The sequence below is a fragment of the Halyomorpha halys genome, unplaced genomic scaffold (assembly GCF_000696795.3).
Source record: "Halyomorpha halys isolate HHAL.00 unplaced genomic scaffold, Hhal_1.1 Scaffold3847.1, whole genome shotgun sequence".
Lineage (NCBI taxonomy): Eukaryota > Metazoa > Arthropoda > Insecta > Hemiptera > Pentatomidae > Halyomorpha > Halyomorpha halys.
Genome location: NW_027104926.1, coordinates 23,895 through 24,165, shown reverse-complemented (window position 1 = coordinate 24,165; position 271 = coordinate 23,895).

The window sequence follows — 271 nt, the reverse complement described above, 5'->3', positions numbered from 1 at the left end:
TGAAAATCGAAAGAATGCGCCGATACCAAATTAGATTATTTTTTTTTCTGACCTAGAAAAACAAACATAAACAAATTAAATATATACAATAAAAATGGATGTATATATGCAGGCAAATATTGATCTTGGTTTGCCAGAGTGGCATTATAAGATAAGTATCAAATTAAAAAAACATTTTCTAATTTGGTGGGTCATTGAGCTTACTTTGTCATGTACATCGGCGAGTTCGAGAGAATATTTATAATAAATATTAATATTTATAAAATAGACA